The sequence below is a fragment of the Trachemys scripta genome, chromosome 7 (genome assembly GCF_013100865.1).
Source record: "Trachemys scripta elegans isolate TJP31775 chromosome 7, CAS_Tse_1.0, whole genome shotgun sequence".
NCBI classification, from domain to species: domain Eukaryota; kingdom Metazoa; phylum Chordata; order Testudines; family Emydidae; genus Trachemys; species Trachemys scripta.
The window spans coordinates 25131937-25153522 of NC_048304.1; the positions used below are offsets into that span (position 1 = coordinate 25131937).

General features: G+C 45.1%; 1 protein-coding gene across 3 annotated transcripts in view; it reads left to right on the forward strand.

Moving 5' to 3' along the window:
* ARHGEF3 (Rho guanine nucleotide exchange factor 3) overlaps positions 1–21586 on the forward strand; it is a 268433-nt gene that overhangs the window by 34941 nt on the left and 211906 nt on the right. The window lies entirely within an intron of this gene.

The following is a 21586-nucleotide window of genomic DNA, read 5'->3' on the forward strand; positions in this document are numbered from 1 at the left end:
GAGTTTCTGATAGCAATAAGTATACTGACTATGTTTTCAAGGACAAATTTGAATTAAACGGAGTAATCTGCTATCATAAATATTCTCATCAAAGCTCCTTTTGGGAACACAATTGTAAATCTCCTATCACAGTTATTAAACTAATGTAAACTATGAGATTGGAGAAAGCAAATTAGTGAATATAGCTTTTAGTTTTGAATTAGCCTGACATCAGCCAGCAGTCATGGAACTGTAGGGGTTTCTTTCTTAAAAAGAAAACAAACTGCTCACCTTCAGTATTTACTGTACAACAAGGCCACCTCCTGGCAAGGAAAAGTAACTTTAAATGAGTATTCAGTATGGATCATAAGTAGTTTCTCAGTGTATTAACTCAGTAGTTAATCATTAGGGACGTGTGAAACCTACTGCCACTTTCAGTAGCAGTGAACTAAAATTGGCATATTTCACCAGAGATCACACCCTGATGTTGAACTCTATTGCAAGTTCATGCACTCCTGAAAACTCCAAATGAACTTGAAATGACCCCTGCAAAATGTGCTGGTATAGTAACAAAACCATAGAATTTTGAATCCACTATTTTCTCTCCCCCTCAACTTAGAGGTCCTCTGCTGGGGGGTCTACAACTTCCTATCCCCACCTAAAGAATTCAGGAGGGTACCAAAGTGGGCTGACTCATTATTCTTCCCTCTCTCCAATCTGATCTCCTTGGAGGAGCTGGCAGGGAAACCTGCTGTTTCCTGCCATAGATCTACAAGGTTTTTCTAGCAGTGGGAACAGAGCAAGTCCTGCCACCCAGGTTGTGGCCTAAAATGCCTCAGACTTCCCATTGGTGATAGATGCAGTTTTGAGACGGTATCAGAAGTGGCATCAGGAAGATCAGCTTAACCATCTTTTGGCTTTACATTCAGAGAAACACAAAAGTTCACTTGTAGTATGAATTGATGGAGATTCCCTCTTCCTAGCCGAATAAAAGTTATTTTTATTGTAATTTTCAATTAATAAAAGTATTTATTCAGTGCTAGGACTTGCACTGCCCCCTTGAAAGGTCAATTCAAAGAGGTTCCATGTGCCAAATTCTTACTGTGTGCCCTCAAATTTGACATTGGATAAGTCCTGTTCAGATGTTGCTGTAGTTGCTTATTTTGGAAGTTCATTCTCAAGAACACTGACTGGCCAATTCACTTGTCCTGTTACATGTAGAACATGAGATGAGAGAGGGGATTAATAAGAATAAAGTCAAAAAGAGCCCTCTGCCTTTCCAATGTTACAGATTTAAAATATAGTTAAATCCTCTGTTTTGTTGACTCAGGCACTGCTGTGTTTTATACAATGTATATATTCACAGTTCGACACCCTAAGGACAGGTTCCAACTTTCTAGCTGTATTAGGGAAGGAAAAAACTGTAAGTCACTTGAAGTTTAAAGATGTGCGGCATAATATAATATCTTTCTCCCAACTAAACTAACTTCGCACTGATGTAGTTTGATTTAGAGAGAGAGAGAGAGAGAGAGAGTGTGTGTGTGCGTGTGCGCGAGAGAGAGAAACCTGATCTGTTAGGGGTTTTAAAACTGTTTTAAAAAAACAAACAAACAAACAAAAAACACTCTGTGACCCATCAGCAGAAACCTTGAGTTTCTTGTCTCTTTACCCCGCTTCTGTCCTCCAGCAACCATGTGTTTCCTGTCTCCTTTTCTCTCCTTCATTCCCTAGGATTGTTTCTGAGCTTTTACCAGTAGAGTTTTTCATTCATCAGTCGATGGCTTTATTATACTAGCACAAAGCACAGCTTTGCCATACAATTGCGATACACCATATTAGGAGTGCTTTGCTGGTATCCTATACCAGCATTCCTACACTGCAAAGCATGCGTTTTGTAGGCATAGATTCAGCATTAATCTATTTCAGTTGCTTACCTGACCATAGAAGGAGCTGGTGGATGTATTTGCAAGGAAAACAAAACACACACACTCTCTGGATACAGTTATATAATGCAGTATATGGAAGCAAAAGTTAAGGAAGAAATGACTGATTTTGATTTATATTTCTCTCTGGAGCACAATAAAGAAAAACTCCCTGTACTTTGTTACCTTTCAACTGCATGTAAGTAGGATAAGGATAAACTGAACCTGAATATATAAGTACTGTCAGTCAGATGGCAACAGCTGATTTGGGCTGGCGTGATTTTTGACTCCAGGCTCCAGGGTCACAAATGTTCTGATATGAGGACTTGGTTGTTACTTATGAACTTAATTCAGATAGTTCTTTTTCTGCACTTGGCAGCAGTTGTTTTTGTGATTTCTGTTCAACACTAATAAACATCTGTATAAATCTAGATTTTTTAAATGTCTAATATTGGAAATGTTTCATATAGAACTGTACATATTAAACTTTATAACCATAACAAAAGGAGGAATGGTATGCGAGTGAGTGGGAAAGACTGACCAGAGATCGAAAATGAGGCTTGATACTCTGTTTGGAAACATGATTTAAAGGGAGACACTATAAAGTACATTTTGGCTGCAAATTTAACTTATGTACAATGTACCTGACTTTTACAAAAACAAAATCCTGTAGAAATAACTGCCATTATTTTTTAAAAACAAATATTTCTCTACAGTGTTTGCAACAGAAACAAAAGGGAAACTAATCAGTCTGAGTTTTGTTGTTGCCCAAGGTCAAATAACATAATGAGTTAAAAAAAAAATCTAGTCTTTGTAAACTAACATGGTTATATTAAAAGTAAGGAAATTTTGCTTTTTAAAAGTTAAGGTTTTTAACATGATGCTTTCCATTTTTAAAGCTACAGTCTAGCCATTGTGCAGATTACACATTTAAGATGCTGAATTGGAAGAGTTAAGTAAATTGCCCAAGCTTGCAGGATTGGGGCGTTCTGTGATTGTGCTGTGATAAAGTATTTGCAGTATTGGACCAGGAGGAGGATATTTCACATTGTTGAATCTGCATAAGTCCCAATTAAAGCTAGTAAGAGTTGTACAAAAGGGGAGAATTAACCTCCATTTGTAGTTTGTATGGCTTCATTATCCATGTGATTAATTGAAATTGTAGACTCTTTGAAGTTATGCCTTTTTGGTTTCAGATTTTAAATACTGATTATCTGGGAATGGATTAACTGACTGTAGTGCCAGGCTGCATTAACATTCTAATGTATACCTCCTCGGGTCCTGGGACACACTGTGGGTGGGAGTCAGAGGGAACAGGTACTGTGAGAGCACAGAGTTTCTGGCCTCCTTGTAGTTCCTTCAAGCTTTAATAAACTGTCTAAAGATTTATGAACAAGAAAAAGAAAATAAGAGAATTATTTACAAGGTTAAAGCAGGTAAACAGATATACATACAAATGAGTTCCATTTTTAAGCTTCTATTTCTTTTTTTAAACTTCTATGCTAAGCAAACTCTATATATCCTTTAGGGCTAATCTAAGCTAAGCACTGGGGATCCCTTGCCTATGCCTAGAAATCTTGCCCTCCTAGAGGCCAAGGATCAAAGAGATACAAAGAGACTAAGGCTTTGTCTAGACTACCAAGTTTTGTCAACTACACTTATATCGACACCCAAAAGTTGACTTAATAAAAATCGGAAAAGCTTGTTCACGCTAGCCCTCTCTGTCGACAGATCACATCCACATTGGGGACACCATCATCGACAGTGTGAGCAATGCATTCTGGGTATGTATCCCACAGTGCAGGGCGACACCTTCTGTCGCTAGGTGTTGTGGGAAGGCAGAGCGGATGGCGGCGCATCTTGAGACTGTGCTAAATGTCCCGACATGCATTGCTTTGTGTCCCAGCCCTCCATTGGCTTCTGGCTTTCTTTCGTACCATTTTTTTCAATGGCCATTCTTTCCTGTGCACCCTGGCATCTGGAGTGAGAAGGGATGGATCCCACACTTCTCTCCTATGCTCTGTTAAGTGTCATGAGGACACTGCAGATGGCAGTGCAGTTAATCATGAAATTACTGACAGAGGAAGACTCGCAGGTGCCCGACATTCTGCACGATATGGATAACAGCAACTTTACCCTGCTTTTGGCATTTCCAGAGCAGCTGCATAGGGTAGACCATCACTTTTGGGCTAGGGAAACCAGCACTGAATGGTGGTATCGCATTGTCATGCGGGTGTGGGATGAAGAGTAGTGGCTACAGAACTTTTGGATGCGTAAAGCCACCTTCCTGGAACTGTGTGCTGAGCTGCCCTCAGATCTGTGGCTCAAGGACACCAGACTGAAAGCTGCCCTTTTGGTAGAGAAGCATGTGGCAATCGCTGTCTGGAAGCTGGTGACTCCAGACTGCTACCGGTCGGTCACAAATCAATTAGGAGTGGGGAAGTCGACCGTTGGGGCTGCATTAATGCAAGTGTGCAGGGCAGTAAATCGCATCCTGCTACAAAGAACCGTAACTCTGGGAAATGTGTGTGAAAAAGTGAATGGCTTTGCAGAGATGGGTTTCTCTAACTGTGGAGGTGTGATACATGACACACAGATTCCAATTTTAGCACCAGATCACCTTGCAACAGAGTACATCAATAGGAAGGGGTAATTCTCCATGGTGTTGCAGGCACTTGTGGATCATCATGGACATTTCACAGACATCAACGTGGGGTGGTCTGGAAAGGGGCGTGATGCACGCATCTTCAGGAACATTGGCCTGTACAGAAAGTTGCAAATGGGGACTTTCTTTCCAGACCACAAGATTACAGTGGGGGATGTGGAAATGCCCATAGTGATCCTCAGAGACCCGGCTTACTCCTTACAGCCCTGGCTCATGAAACCTTACATGGGACACTTGGACATCAGTAAGGAGCGTTTCAACAACAGGCTGAGTAGGTGCCGGATGACAATTGAATGTGCCTTTGGCAGATTAAAGGCGCGCTGGCATTGCCTTTATGGCAAGTTAGAGACCTTAATGAGGAGAATATTCCCATGGTCATAACTGCATGCTGCACTTTGCATAATCTCTGTGAATCTAAGGGTGAAGAGCAATTTACCTGGCAAACTGGAAGCATTTCTTCTTCTGGGCATCGGAGTGGAATATCTCCCCGACCCAGTCATCTCTGCAGTCCATCCTGGATTACCTGTTTCACTTAAAGCACCAAGGTCTTGCCTCCTCTTCAGTCAAGGTGCACTTGGCAGCCATATCGTCCTTCCATCCTTTGCATCCAGGGTAGATTGGTGTTCTTGCATGAGATGTCGATCAGGTTCCTGGAAGGCCTTGAAAGACACTTTCTGCTGGTCTGGGACCCAGTTCCCCCTTGGGACATCAACCTGGTCCTCTTCAGACTCATGGGTCTGCCCTTTGAGCTTATGGCTTCTTGTTCCCTTTTCCACTTGTTGTGGAAGGTTGCATTCTTTGTAGCTATTAACTTGGTGAGACGTGTCTCCGAGATTAAAGCTCTCACTTCTGAGCCCCGTGCATGGTATTCTACAAGGACAAGGTCCAGCTGTGGCCCCATCTGGCCTTCCTGCCAAAGGTGGTGTCGCGCTTCCATGTCAACCAGGATATCTTCCTCACGGTGTTCTGTCCAAAGCTTCACATGACCAATGAGGAGAGGCGGCTGCACACTGTAAACGTCAGGCGCGCCCTGGTTTTCTAGCTGGCGCGCACTAAGCTCTTCCACAGATCAACCCAACTCTTTATCACAATAGTGGACAGGATGAGGGGCCTTCCGGTGTCCTCTCAGAAGATTTTGAATTGGATCACCACCTGCATCCGTACTTGTTACCAGTTGGTGTGGGCTGTGCCCCCACCAACAGAGAAGGCTCACTCGACTAGGTCTCGGGCATCTTTGGCTGCCTTCCTGGCGCATGTCCCAATCCAGGACATTTGCAGGGCTGTGACATGGTCTTCGGTCCACACATTCACTACACATTACACCATCATGCAGCAAGCCAGAGATGACCTGGGTTTGGCAGAGCTGTGTTGCAGTCGACATGTCCATAAACTCCTACCCGCCTCCAATGGTATTGCTTGGGAGTCATCTACAGTGGAATGGACATGAGCAAACACTCGAAGAAGAAAATACAGTTACCTTTCATAACTGTTCTTCAAGATGTGTTGCTCATGTCCATTCCATGACATGATTCTGTCGGAGTTCTGGCAAGAAGGAACTGAGGGAGTGGGGAGCCGACAGTTCCCCTTATACCGACACATACAGAGGGCACCAGCGCTGGTCCCCTACAGATACCACTGAGGGAAGACTTCCGGCACCAGTGCATGGGGTGAGCACACACACCTACAATGGAATGGACATGAGCAACACATCTCGAAGAACAACAGCTATGAAAGGTAACCATCTTTTATGGATGATTTAATCCTGGATTGGATCAAGAGGTCCAGTTACTTAAGATTCTATTAATTTTCCTTTTAAGAGTACTAGAAGCATAATCTTGCCCCAAGATTTGCACTTAGATATCAGTGTAATAGGCTTAATATTAAAAATTAAGAGATCTGTAAATAAATGGATTATGATTCCTGCCCTATGGGTGCAATATTCATTTTTTGGAATGCTTACCTGTATTCAATAACTGAGACCAAGAAATTAAGGTCCATTCATTACATCTCTCACATGTATATCACCTTTTATTAAAAGGTCTGCTTCTGAAAATCTGGAAATATTCCTGATGATTTTCTATAAAATGGTCTTGTTGTGGGTCACTGCGAAACTGAAGAAAGAGAGAGGGAAGATATACATTCAGGGTATAATTTGCTTCAGCACAGACTTTTACTCAATGCAAATATTAACAAAACCTGAGAAACACACTTGTTAAGAGTCAAGTTTATATATATCTAACATCTTTTGTCATTTTTGCTTAATTGGTCACAAACAGCAAGGCGGTATTCCCAATGTTGTTTCCTTTTATTTTGTTTTTTTATAATTCAAAACAAACAAGTTTAGCTTTCTCTATTTCCAGAAAATGGAATTAAATTATCACTGTGGGTCTGATTAGTGGAGTAAATCTTACACTACTTTTTCTGTCTAAGAAATTAAATTATAAGGTGCACATTTTTCCACCATGTTGCAGCTTTAGATACCCATGACCTTATTTTGAAAGGCACTGAGCATCTATATCTCAATGGGATTTGTATGTGCTTTAGCACTTCTGAAAATCATGCTGCTAGCACTTAATTAGAAAACTTGAATTCTCTTTTCTTTGTCTCGCTGCCTCTGTCTTTAAATTTCAATACATCTTTGTTAGCATTTCTATAATGTCATTCTCTGCCTTTTATTGGATGAACAGCACATTAGAAACATTTGAATATATAAGCTTTTAAATACATGTTGGATGAATAAAGGGATATTGAAAAAGCCACATTGTAATTTGTCTGTGTGTGACTTTTAGTGGGGAATAAGTCGGTGAAGGGGAAACTTGTTGGATGTGATGGAAAAAGTTGGGATTGTCTCAGTAGGAACATAATATTTTCATATGCTAATAAAAGGTTGCTTAGGCAGACATCCAGCTAACATAGATGCATGGGGATAAGCATAAGGTCAGAGTACTAGATTGAACCAATTTTTTAAAAAATGTGTTAGAACTGATGATTGTAATAAATGGGGGTGATAAACAAGTGCCCTCTATGATGGTTATTTTCATTATGTGTCTTCTTTATAGTATATAATATGGCAATTCCACTTTGTGCAGCATGTTCAAAAAACTACAAATTCCACCTTCCAGACAAGAATCCCGCTTTCTTGCATGTTTGTAATGCTTAAGCTGCTTGCTTATCTCTCAGAATTTGTTGTCTGTAAATTGAAACATGTATTTAAACAAGAGACAAATCATTTATACCCCAATGTGTTATTTTGATTGCAGTAGCAGCTAAAGGCTTCAGTCAGGACTGGGGCCTGGTTCTGCTGGGTGCTGTGCAGATGCACTAGCCTGGCCCCCACATCCCAGCTTACAATTCAGTTTAAGACAAGATGCAACAGCGATTGTAACAAACAGTAAACTTGGAAGAGAGAAGGGAGGACAAGGAGTGGACCCTCGTTACTGTAGTCTGCAGTATGGTGTTCCTTCTAACCCTTTTACCATAGTTTAGACACAGTGCACTCCCAATCCCCTTTATCACAGGCTGACAGAGGATGCTCTTCTTCTCCTATCCAACCCAGGGTCGGCTCCAGCATTTCTGCCGCCCCAAGCGCAAAAAAAAAAAAAAAAAGCCACGATCGGTGGCTGCAATTGGGGGGTGGGGGGCGAAAGCCGCGATTGGCAGCGGCAGTTCAGCGGCAGGTCCTTCGCTCCTAGAGGGAGTGAGGGACCTGCCGCCCCTGAATTGCTGCAGGTGCTGCCCCTCTCCCTTGGCCGCCCCAAGCACCTGCTTGTTAAGCTGGTGCCTGGAGCCGGTCCTGATCCAACCCATAGGCTTGGCTTTGGTACTCTCCTCCATCTCCCACATGCCACCTCAGATTGGGGCCTTCCATAATAGAAGGAGAAGATGTGTGAAGCCTCCAACACAAATGAAAAAGAGGCAGTAAGATCATTCATTATAGGAGAGGAAAGTCTGAAGATCTAGTGTGCTTATCAGGAATGATTCTGTGTAATTTGGTATAAAATTGGATATTTAAATTTGTTTACGTTACTGATTGGCACTTGATAATCTCCCAATGCATTGTTCCCAAATAGAGAAATTAATAACAAAATTTAATAACAGATTTAAATATTCTAACTGCAGAATATGATCAAATCTGGTAGTGATATTTTTCTAGTCTTTTCTGATGTAAGCTTCAATCTGTGTTATTAACCTTATTTAATACCTGAAGGGTACCATGTGTTGGATCCACAGATTAAACAGCTTGATAAGTTTATGGAGGGGATGGTTTGATGGGATAACGTGATTTTAGTCAACAGGTCAATAACGTGCCATCGCTGGTAATTAGTAACAATGGTCAATGATGGGATATTAAAAGTTACTACAGAGAACTTTTTCCGGAAGGTCTGGCTGGAGAATCTTGCCCGCATGCTCGGGGTTCAGCTGATCGTCATATGGAAGGAATTTTCCTCCAGGGTAGATTGGCAGAGGCCCTGGAGGTTTTTCGCCTTCCTCCGCAGCATGGGGTGGGGGTTGCTAGCTGGGCAGGGGTCGCTTGCTGGAGGATGCTCTGCGACTTGAAGTCTTTAAATCATGATTTGGGGACTTCAGCAGCTGAGTCAAGGGAGAGAATTAATTATTCCAGGAGTGGGTGGGTCAGCTTTTGTGGCCTGCATCATGCGGGAGGTCAGACTAGATGATCATAATGGTCCCTTCTGACCTTAAAGTCTGAGTCTAAATATAATTTCTTTTTTACGGTCTTCATATTATCTTATTCCAATTCATTTTTCTCTTCTTGATGTTTCTTATATTTGCTTACATTTTAAGCTGTAACCATCACCAATGCTGGCACAAGCCAATGTTAGTTTCTGTCAAAAATACATGAGAAGACAATTACTTCTTAACAATTCTTATCTCTGTGTTTCATATCAAGGGAGAGTTCAAATGGACCATGTCTTTTTTTTCTTTTTGTTTTGCATTGCATTATATTTGGAGGCCTTTTTTATGTGTATGATCATCTTGTCTAAGTGTTGATTTAAAAAAATAAATGATGATTATTAAACACAGATTTTTGGTGAGGTTCTCGTAAGTACCACAATGGATGGGCTGCGTAATACCTATCCATCTAGACTCTTTTCATTTTCAATGTCCTGGTCTACTGGCAATTTCCTGGCAACTACAAAGTTGCCAGGAAATTGAAGTCCTTTTGTTATCCCTTGCCCTAAAATTTCAATTTTAAAATGAAAAATAATTTAGCAGAACAAGTACGATTGTACATAACAGCACTAGACAGGTGAACATGACCAATGTTGGGAATTTTACAACTTTGGGCAGCAGAGGGCTGTATTTACTAAGAATGTGAGAGTATATTGTTTTCTTTCCCTTGTCTTGTCTTTAACAAATATTCCCTTATGGTAAAAATAAACACCAAGTTGTGCAGATAACTTCTAAAGAGTGTGTACAAATAAAAAGGAATAGTCTTATGTTTAAAAGGTTTTTCTCTCATTTTCTTTCAAAAGATATAGGAAATGGTTCTCCCTTTAAAAGTAGTAATCATAGCATATTTATGTACCTTGACTAGCTAATAAGGAACCATTATAATGCTCCTATCCTAATTTCAGGACTAGTTGTACCTCTGCCTCCCTTCTGATCACACATACTTCAGGTGCGCATACTTCAGATGTTCAGCCTTTGTACCACCCTGTGTCTGCCAACCACATATCACCTTGCAGGGCTGACTGGAATCCAGGCACCTGTGTTTCTTCCCTTCAGGACCTGTGACTAGTGATATTGACCAAAAGCCTTCTTAAAACAAAGTATTTTTATTTAGTAGATTGAACAGAGTATTAAAGAAAAAGGGATTTTAAAACAACAAACTGCCTACATGAGTATTTAGTCTTCTCTAATCCTGTGCTTCACTACAAGATAAGTAGAATAGACTTTCATCTTAAATTACAAAAACAGAACCAATTCACATTCTCCTAGCCGGTCCAGATTCTTCTGTTTGTCAATCTGTTCTCCCCTCTTTCGGGGACACTGGAAGTCCCCAACTTCCCTGGTGGTGTCGAGGCCCAATTACCATATTGTTCAATAGTTGTTGGGGTTTTTGTTTGTTTGTTTTTGTTTCAGGAACCAGGATGCTTCAGAGATGGGATCTGAAACAGTATTTCTTTCTCTTGATGGTGTCTTCATAGATTCCTCTTTTGATGTGTATGTGCCTTGTGCTCGTGATATCAGATTCTTTTGGCCAGCAGTGTTCACTGGGAGTCGTGCTTGCACTCTGCATGCCCCCATGCCCCCCATCTGAGAGCATAAAGGAGATAGAGGGTCTAATCGTCTCTGTTCCTTCTTACTGCCAGTGACAGTGAGACAGAATCCCTGCAGTGGCTGTTTACTGTATGCACTGTGGGATTTTTCTTAGACTTGTCTATATTATTTAGTTAGTATAGTTGATGTAGTTCTCTCTCTTATTCACTTGTTGGCATTTAAACAAACAACTTTCTCTGTTAGAGATGGGGACAAGCTGGGATTTAGCTGCTATGGCTGAAACAGAGTCCTTGGGATTCACAACTTGTCTGTCCTATGATGTGATTATTCTGCTCAGTGATGGACTTACAGGGTGCTTTTTTATTGTCTCAGAGAGGATCACACCCCTGATAGATGCTCAGTCTGTTACTCCTTCTCCAAGAAGATCCTGAAAGCAAGAGGGGCCTGTCTCAAATTCAACCTTTTTCTCCTAGAGCCTTCAATGAGAACAAATCTTTCAACAACCAAACCCAGTAGAACAGCTAAGACCTCCTCCACCCAGTAATGGGAAAGGACGTCATTCCCACAGTAAATGCAGGCCTGAGTCACCCTCTCTGTGAAATCTCTTTAAGTCGCTTAGCCAAAAGGCATTTTGTGGACCCAAATATGTTTCTCTGATGCCTCAGCACAGGCTTGTCATTTAGTAACCATGCTATGGCCTGAGACAGTGGTCCACAGTTCACCCAGTAGTGACCTCTTGGTACCAATATCAGCGCAGTTGGTGCCAAGAAGCCTTGTGACAAGGACTCCAGCACTGACCCTAATATTGCAGATGCTCCTGGCTCCAAAGACATTCTTGGTATTGAGTTGTCTTATTGGATGCGGAGCTTGCCAAACTAGTTTGCAGCAGCCTCATCAGCAAAGTGCAGAGCCTTCAGGCTATCATCAAATCTGGTCAGACATAGTCATCAGGGATGTGAGACATTGTCTTTCTTTGACCAAAGCCAGAGTGTGGGATCCTCTTATTGGCCCTAGGCGCAAGGCTGGCTGCACATTGACACTGACCCGTTCAAAATCAGTTCAGAAGGGCCCAGGAACAGTGGCAAATCAAAGCCAGATACATGCATGGTCAGGTCAGTGAAAGACTGCTTTCTGATGTGAGCTGCAGACCATTCTTCATGCCACATCGATCGTGCAGGGCAAGTGGGCCCACAACGGGTGCCTTGATGACAAGTGCGCTTTTGGGTGGTCGAAAAAGTCTGTGTATAATGGTAGGCTTGGGTTTGCTCTGATCTTCTCAACCATTCTGACTGACTGTAGCATCCTCATAATGGATGTTGCTTAACATGGGAATTGGTATTGAGTGATCTTGGGGTGACTGCGCAGCCAGAGTCACCCTTGCTGTTGTCTGCTCTTAAAGCAGCTTCTAGCTAGTATTGCTACAGTATTGATGAGCTCTTCTGCTCAGGTTCAAGATCACCCTTAGCACACCAGACAGTGTAACTTCCCCCTCTCACTTTTCTTTAGAGGAAGAGTACTTGTTTCTTACTCCTCTTCTGAGCATAATAGAGAGGCAGCCTCCACCCATTCACCTTCCTCTTACAAGCTCTACGAATCCAAGAGCTGTCCTATATCCCTGGGATTTCAAGGGGAACATCCACCATGCTATTCACCCCCATGGCTCTCGTTCTCTTACTGCTACCATATGCAGTCTTGGCCTTACTGAGCCTCTTGGATGATGCAACCAGCTGGGAAGCCTTCTTCTGTTGTCCATCCCGCCAGGGTTAGATTCCCCCTCTCCAACAAAACTTCATAGCCCTATTCAAGAAAGTTAGTTGGTTCAGTACCATAGCCTGGGCCAACAAGAACAGGACGGTGAGGAAGAATATGTGCAGGAAACAGAAGAGCAACTGATTCCAGTAGCACTATAGTTTTTCTTATTTGACGAGGCAGGCATGCTTTCCACTCCTAGCCCGCTGGATGATTTTAAAATCCCACAAGTTACTGGACATCATGCTCTCCTCCATGCCTGGAAGACTTGTTATGCCTATTAACATAGGACAATTGGAAGTGCCAAAAAACGTGTGGCAAACTCCAGCATATGTGGCATTCATGCCTAAAAAAAGCAGATAGATGTTAGCAATTCCCTCCAAGGGATTTGAATATTTCTGTATCCACCCAGTTCCTGGATTACTGGTAGTGGCGGCCGTGCATGGAAAGTCCAAACAACAAGGGCCCACAAGGATGATATAAAGGGACAAAGACTCCAAAAAAAATGGATTTATTTATAAAAAATATTATATTCAAGTCTGCAGATGTCTCTCAAATTACCAGGCATTTCTGTGAAAATATCTGCTGTTTAAAATTCAAGGTCTCCATAATTCCTTCATTGCATCATCAAGACTAGTTTGTGGCTCTTGGCCTACAAGACAAATACTTTGACATATCTATTAACCTGGCATTCAGGAAATACCTCCGATTCCAAGTGGGAGCATCTCACTACCAATACAGAGGATTGCCCTTCAGTATATTTTAACTGCACCAAGGGTAGTTATTGTGTGTTTGATAATCGTAGCACCTCATCTATGACAAGGGATCAGGTCTATCATCAAGAAGATCTTCCTCAACAGAGGAATGACTCCATCCACTTCATAGTACACTTTTTTAAAAAAAAACAACAACATTGGAACTCAAGATAAACAAGGAAAAGTCCCACTGTTGCCAACCCAGAGAACAGAATGTATAGGGCCTGTGTTAGATTTTACATCAATGAGAGCTTATTTACTACAGCAAAAGTTCCAGGTCATGGTAGTTGTCATCATTAAGGTTAAGATTCTGTCAAGGTATGTTTAGTAAAAGTCAGGGGCAGGCCATGGGCAATAAGCAAAAATTCACAGAAGCCCCTGACTTGCCCCTGACTTTTACTAAAAATACCCTGGTCGGGTAGGTGGGGGCACTAACAGTTGGAATGCTGCTGGGGCTAAGCTCTGGCAGCTGTTCCAGCCTCACCGCTGCTCCTGTGGCAGGGGCTGACTGCCACTGCTTCAGTTCCAGCGTGGCCTACCAAGCCCTGGCCACTGCTTCAGCCTTGGCACTGCTGCTCTGATGGCCGGCCCTGGCCCTGGGGGCAGGCACTGTGGCCCTGGGGACTGACTGGGGGCTCCTGCTCTAGGGGTCCTAGAGCTGACAGGTGTCGCAGCTCTGCCCCTGCGGAAGAAGTCGTGGAGGTCCCAGAAAGTCACAGAATCCATGACAGAATCATACCCTTACTCATCAGCCATCTGCATGCAAACCCACAGACTTCTGTAAAAGAACACCTTAGACTTCTGGGTCACATGGCCTCCTGTACCTATGTCACCAGCATGACATATTTCACTTCACTTCCATGCACGGGTGACTGAAATCTACCCAGCAATCAACATATGGACATGAAAGTGCAGATCTGCTGAGAAATCTTCTCTCTAGCTGAGGTTGTTAAAACAATCTGATCCCTTTTTGTCAGTCTAATATACCCTTTTTAGAAGTCAAGCACATAAATCACATTTAGGATACAGATTAATTGCATATTTCAATCTAGACACTTATAGCATATTTCATCACAGCTCCCTAATGGCCAAAATAGATCAAAGTGTGTGAGTTGTGCTGGGGAGATGTGTACTAACTTGTGTAGGAAACCATGATTTTTTTTCAATGATTAAACATTACTTCATTTATCTGAAAGTTGAACATCTAGAATTTCAGGTGCAGTCTGCTGTAACATGGAAAGTTCTTTGCTTCAAGCTGTTGCATAAGGTGTTCTGCCACACACATTTTATTTTGTATTATAGCTTTTTTTCCATTTTCAAATCATGCATAGTAAGAATAGTGTACATGGTGTAAAGCATACTTACAATAAACGGCTTCTGTGGTAATTTAATCCATAAATTTTGAGAGACAAGTGGATGAGGTAACATCTTTTACTGGACCAACTTGGAACTGGGATACTGCTGAGCCCTCTGGCGTAGCAACCTGGGCTCCCTCTCACACTGTGATGCTGTGAGAAGCTGCAGTCCTCTCCAGGTCCTGCATTTACACAGCCATTCACACACCCAGCTGAGTTACATGAATGCTTCTTCTAGCCACTCATGAACTAACAATAGAGAGGCTCCAGCCAGTTCCTGCCAGCTCCCCAACCTAGGACCCCAGAGCTGTACCCTCTTGCCCCAATCAGAAGGCTGAACAGTGTAAGTTTAGGGTGTGGAGAGGACATGCACCAGCCCTTGTTCCTGAACAGATTTCCCTTGAACTTCAAACAACACACTGTTTTAGGTAAAATATATAACAGATTTATTATCTACAGAAAGATAAAGTGATTATAAGTAGAAAGAGTACAGATCAAAGTTGGTCACCTAAGAAATAAATGTAAAATTGCAATCTGAGTTCTATAAATTAGACAGGATTTGAATCAAGCAGTGTCTCACCCTGACAGACAATACAAAAAGGTCACAGATCTTCCATACACAGGCTGAAAATTCCCGTCAGCCTGGGACCACCTCCCCAGTTCAGTCTTTGTTCTCCGGATGTGCTTCCAGGTGTTGAGTTGTGCAGGGAGTGAGGCCAAGCGATGATGTCACTTCCCCCTTTTTATAGCTTATTCAGCTTGGAAAGATCCTTTGCGGTGCCATGAGTCAAGCAGTCTCCATTGTTTACATGCTGTTTCTGAGAGGTTTCCATTGTATACAATTCCTGGGGTAGGCCTTAGTAGTGTGGATTCCCCTTAATGGGCCATCCATGGTGTCTGGCTTCTCCATGGTTGTACCTGAGAATATGGGGTTCCAGAGTGTTGCTTTGGGGTACAGAACATCACACCAACCTTCACAGAGGGTTTATGGTCATAAATTCATTAATGTAGCAAAGTTCTCAGATACTGTGGTGATGAGTGGCAAAGAAATGCTGATAAGAAAAATAATCAGTTTCTGTGAACCATTCTACTAGTTGGAGGAACTTTTAAAGCACCTGTGACTTTCAGTATCCTAGCTCCTACTGAAAGTCAGTGGGAGTAATGTGTCCAACTGTGGTGGGCATTTTTGAAAACCCCATTCTAACTTTTACAGAGAGACTTTTATTTTAGGTATATTTAACCTCAGTATGTTCACCAAATACCAATGTAGGTTTTTACATCCTGCCATATAATCCACCTTTCAGGGTTTTTTCCACTTTACCTGCTGTGGAAGTTGAAGAGTAGGAAGTATTTGTCCTGCACTAAACTACACTGTAATATTGCGCACTGTTAAACACTTGGTGCATTCAACGCCAAAGATTGTTGTGTTTCAGTGCGGGGTGAAGTGATCCCTCTGTGTATCTGTTTGTGAAGCACTTGGAATCCATCGGGATGAAAGATGCTATGTAAAGGGCAATATGTTGTTCTTCAAGTGCTTGCTCATGTTGATTCCATTCTAGGTGTGCGCACACCCATGTGCATGGTTGTTGGAGTTTTTTGCCGTAGTGTTATCCGTAGGGTCGGCAGTGGTGCCCCCTGGAGTGCCGCACCTATGTGTCAATATATCAGGTGCCGCCGGCACTGTGCCCTCTCAGTTCCTTCTTACCGCCCATGTTGGTTAGTCAGAGCGCTTTTCCTTGCATAGCTAGGGCTTGCAGTTTGAGCCTTTGGGCCTTGTAAATAGTTTGTTTGTAGTAGTTAGTGTTAAGTATAGTTAGTAGTTAGAAGTTAGGGTATGTCTACACTGCCCACGTTACAGCGCAGCCATGACAGTCACACTTTATCGCCAGAGAAGAGCTCTCCTGTTGATTTAAAAAAAAATAACCACCCCGAATGAGGGGTGGTAGCTTTATCGCCGGGAGCGTGGCTCCGTGCCTCCCAGTCGGGGCCCTTAGCTCCTTAAAAGGTCCACCACTGACTCCCAGGAGAGGTATGGGAACCTACCCCTTGACGGCACAGATGCCTTCCCAAGTTCACCCGGCACCAAAAGAGGAGAGGCCTCTGCCTGTGCCGCCAACACAGCACATTCTGCAGGAAATGACAAAGGCTCCCCATGAGGGCAAGCCAGCCACTAGGACCCTTTGGGGGGCAGTGGAGCTCTGCCAGTCCCCCAAGGCAAGACAGTGCTCTCCACCTCCATGCCACATATCACCCGAGTAGCAGTCCAGAGCCTCTGGGGCTCACCCTCGGTCACCGGCACCGGTGATTGTGGTCCCCGCCATTGCAAATTGCCTAAAGGGAGGCGCCGGGCTCTGTACTACCAGCACTGTTCACCCTACAGTGCCAGTCGTCCTCTCGGCACAGATCTAAGTTGTCCGCCCCGTGGGAGTGCTTCCCATCATGTCTCTGGTCCCCCTGGCATTGGCACCAGTCCCCTGCATGCCGGCACCGATCCTCTCACTCCGGGCACTGGTCCTTGGCAGCGACGATCAGCAGGCAGACTCAGGTGTCGACAGCCTCACCGTGTTGTCTGGAAGGGGATTCCTCTGGCACAGAAGGGTAGTTCAGCCCCTTGCCCAGACGCCACTGACGCGATTGGGCACTGAGGCCGCAGTGGCCTTATTGGAGCGTGTGGGGAGTGCTGGTCATGGGAATGCTCACTTCGCATCGCTTATGTGTTACTGCCTTGGAGCAACAGCTGGTGGCACCGGGCTTAGTGCATGAGACCCACTTGGAGATCGGGGTAGATGAGACCACACCCACCCCAAAACCCCACTGCCCCACGGGGGATGATGCCCCGGAGCCTCATCCCCGGACAAGGTGGTCGTAGGATCCTTGAGGGCCAGCCCGCTGGATGATTTTAAGGAACACCAAACCCGGTAGCCTAGAGGTGGAGGAGATGACTGAGCAGGTGGACACCTTATTTAGTGTCCTCTGTCTCTCTCTCCAGCACCTGTTGCACTACCAGTGCATGACGGGGTCCTGAAATTGCCAAGGTCCTCTGGCAAACCCCATCGTCCATCCCTCCCACCTCCAAAAGGACCGAAAAGAAATACTTTGTCCCAGACAAAGGGTTTGAGTACCCTTTTATCCATCCACCTCTGGGCTCACTGGTTGTCTCTGTGGCCAACAAAAAGGACAAGCCGGGGCACACTAGTTCAACTCCCAAAAATAAAGAGGCCAAAAGACTGGACCTTTTTTTTTTTTGGAGAAAAATTTATTCAACAGCCAGAGTGCAATTTCAGGTGGCAAACCCTCAGGCCCTCTTGGGCAGGTACCATTTAACTTATGGTACTCCCTCCCGTAAGTTCAAGGAGACCCTCTCTCAGGGTCTTACCCAGGAATTTGGCACCCTGGTGGAGGAGGGCACCGCGGTGGCTAGGTGCTCTCTTTAGATGGCATGGGATGTGGTGGACTCATGGCCAGTATGGTCACGTCGGTGGTGGTCATGAGGCGCAGCTCCTGGCTTCAGACCATCGGCCTGTCCCAAGAGATGCAGACCTCTATCCAGGACCTCCCATTCGATGGGAACAGTCTATTTTCGGAGCAGACAGATGCATGGCTGCATGGGTTAAAGGACATTCGGGCCACTCTTTGCTCGCTGGGCATGCATATGCCGCAGTCTGCATGGAAGCAGTTCTGGCCGCCCCCGCTGCCAAGGCCTTGGCAGCCTCGTCAAAGGCCTGCAAGGAGAAGGGCTCAAGACACCAACTTTAGACGTTACCACCCTTCCTCCTCCCGCTCACCCCTGCAGCCCAACTAGGCGAAGCATCCTAGGGGCCAGAAACGCTCATTTTGAAGGTGTGCTCGAGAGTGATGCCCCAGTCAGTTCCCCAGATCCACCTTTTTTTTTTTTTTTCCCTCGACCGTCTTCATTCCTGCTGTTTGGCCTGGTCGCGGGTCACCACTGGGTGCTGGACATAGTATATTGGGATTATACCCCGTGTTTTTCGGCAGCCCCTCCCTCCCACCTTCACTCTTCTCCTGTCCCTCTTCAGGGACCCTTTTCAAGAGCAACTCCTCATCCAAGAGGTCGAGAGCCTCCTACACCTGGCGGTGGTGGAGGAGGTCCCTCGGGACATGAAGGGAAAAGGGTTCTATTCCTGATACTTCCTAATATCGAAAGCAAAAGGGGGCCTCAGACCCATTCTGGACCTGCGCTGCCTCAACAAGTCTTTCAGAAAGTTGAAGTTTCGCATGGTCACCCTGACCTCCTTCATCCCCTCCCTGGATCCGGGAGACTGGTTTGCTGCCCTTGACTTGAAGAATGCTTATTTCCATATTCCAAGGTCACAGACATTTCCTCCGTTTCATAGTGGCTGGGCACCATTTTCAATTCCTGGTGCTGCCCTTTGGCCTCTCATCGGCCCCGAAGGTGTACATAAAATGTATGATGCCAGAGGCTGCTTACCTGAGATGTTGAGGGGTCCAGGTCTTCCCATATTTCGACGACTGGGTCGTCAAGGGCAGGTTTCGGGAGCAAGTGCAGAGGAGCCTCGATCTGGTGTGTTCCACCTGCTGCAACCTGGGCCTGTTAATAAATGTGAAAAAATCCACCTTAACCCCGGTCCAGCAAATAGAGTTAATTGGGGTGGTTCTCGACTCCACGTGAGCCAGACCCTTCCTTTCGGACGCGTGTTTTCAGGCCATGTCGGACCTGATTTCCCATGTAAAGAACCACCCGCTCACCCCAGCTCACACATGCTTGTGGCTGTTGGGCCACATGGCCGTGTGTACATATGTGGTCAGCCATGCTCAGCTCCATCTCCGGCCTCTGGAAGCATGGCTGGCATCAGTCTACATCTCCAACAGGCACGACTTAGACTGGGTAGTCAGGATGCCAGACCACATCAGGTTGTCCCTGGATTGGTGGTTGGACCCCAGGTCAGTATTGGAGGGAGTCCTCTTGGCAAACCCAACCCCGTTGCTGACCCTGGTTTCCAATGCTTCAGACCTGGGTTGGGGAGCACACCTGGATGAGCTCAGCACCCAGGGCCGATGTTTGCAGGATGATCTGGCCCTCCACATCAATGTCAGGGAGCTCAGAGCGGTTCGCTTGGCCCGCCAGGCTTTCTTGCCCCACCCGAAGGGCAAGGTGGTCCAGGTCCTAACGGACAATACCGCTGTGATGTATTACATCAAGAGGCAGGGCAGTGCCAGGTCTCAGGCCCTTTGTCAAGAATCTCTATGCCTTTGGGATTTTTGCTTGTGGCAGGCCATTCATCTGGTAGCCATGCACCTGCCTGGAACAGGAATGTCTTGGTGGATCACCTCAGCAGGACTTTCTCGTCTTGTCAAGGGTGATCACTCCATTTGGAGGTGGTTGGTATTATCTTCCAGAAGTGGGGGACTCCCCAGGTGGACTTGTTCGCGTCCTGTCAGAACAGGAAATGCCATGTGTTCTGTTCACTCCAGGGGATGGACAGGGGTTCCTTGTCACATGCTTTTCTGCTCTTGTGGTTGGGGGCCATGATGTACGCCTTCCTGCCAGTGCCATTGATTCCACAGAGTCCTCATGAAGATCAAACAGGACAGGGCGAAGGTTATCCTAATAGTCCCTGAGTGGCCTCGCCAGCACTGGTTCATCTCGCTGCTGGATCTTTGGGTAGCTGCCCTGCTGCAGCTACCTCTCTGGCTGGACCTGCTGTCCCAGAACTACGGCAGTCTTCTGCACCTGAACCTGGTGGTGTTACACTTGACAGCATGGCTACTGCATGGCTGAATGCGGAAGAGTGGGAATGCTCAGCCCGGGTTCAACGGGTCTTGTTGGGTAGCAGAAAGCCCTCCACCAGAGCAACTTGCCTGGCCGAGTGGAAAAGGTTCATGTGCTTGGCTTCAGAACAATGCAGCCTCGCTGCAAGTGATCATGGATTGTCTTCTGCACCCCAACCCCAGGGTTTGTCCCTGTCATCGATCAGGGTCCACCTGGCTGCTATTTCGGCTTTCTACCCTCCATTCCAAGGCAGGTCAGTCTTCGCTCATGACATGATGGCCCGATTTTTGAAAGGTCTGGAGCATCTTTACCTTTACTTCTGGGACCCTGTCCCTCTTTGGGACTTGAATCACTTACTGTCGAGGCTCATGGGGCCTCTCTTTGAACCTCTGGCTTCCTGTTCTCTTCTCCTCCTTCTCTTCTGGAACATGCTTACTTACTTCAGAGCCTCCCTGTACAGTATTCTACAAGGATAAGATCCAGCTGTGGCACGCCGGGTGTTCCTGCCCAAGATAGTTTCCCAGTTTCATACCAGACAGGACATATACTTACCTGTCTTCTTCCCAAAACCTCATAAATCAGAAGAGGGATGCAGGTTGCACTTCCTGGACATCAGGAGTGCACTGGCCTTCTATATTGATGGGATAAAGCCATTTCTCATGTCAACACAGCTGTTCATTGCGGTGGCAGACAGGATGAAAAGTCGTCCAGTGTCTGCTCAAAGGATTTTGTCCTGGATCACGGCCTGCATCCGCTACTGCTATGAGCTGGTGAAAGTGCCTCCACCGGCAATAGTCTAGGCACACTCGCTAGAGCGCAAGCGTCATCAGTGGCTTTCCTGGCTCAGGTGCCGATCCAAGAAATCTGTAGAGCTGCTACCTGGTCATCTGTCCACACGTTTACATCCCATTATGCGCTTACCCAGCAGGCCCAGGACGATGCTGGCTTTGGCAGAGCAGTGCTGCATGCTGCAAGACTGTGAACTCCGAGCCCACCTATATTGATGCTGCTTGTGAGTCACTTAGAATGGAATCGGCATGAGCAAGTAGTCGAAGAAGAAAAAGCAGTTACCTACCTTTTAATAACAGTTGTTCTTCGAGATGTGTTGCTCATGTCCATTCCATTACCTGCCCACTCCTCTGTCGGAGTTGCCACTGCCGACCCTA